We start from the raw sequence: 391 nt of genomic DNA, 5'->3' as shown, positions 1-391 counted from the left end.
GTATGTGTACGGCCGRTGRTGCGGACATATGGTGSGCAAAAAACAAGAGCTGAARCTTCAGTAACAAAGAGGATCTTACGAACAACTGAAATGAAGACCCTAAGAGCAATRAYAGGACACRTACTCAACASTAGGCAAAGAAACAAATAAAGAAGAGAAAGATKCCAAACCGACSACGTAKTCAGRTGAACAAGGAAAAGGAGAAGRGAATGGAGCCATCATGTCAACCGAATGAGTCCCGACWGAATATCCAAGATAGTACCMAATAACACACCACATGGAAYAAGAYCYSTAGGAGGACCACCAACACGTTGGCAATTAACCTCACAAGAACTGCTTCAAAAAAACCGGAACCAAACAGGCGATGCGACTATATAAAGAGGAACAAGAA

Source organism: Dendroctonus ponderosae, unplaced genomic scaffold, assembly GCF_020466585.1.
Source record: "Dendroctonus ponderosae isolate FM_Combo_2020 unplaced genomic scaffold, Dpon_F_20191213v2 Dpon_F_20191213_3, whole genome shotgun sequence".
NCBI classification, from domain to species: domain Eukaryota; kingdom Metazoa; phylum Arthropoda; class Insecta; order Coleoptera; family Curculionidae; genus Dendroctonus; species Dendroctonus ponderosae.
The sequence above is the reverse complement of the archived record's forward strand: the minus strand, read 5'-3'. Positions refer to the sequence as shown.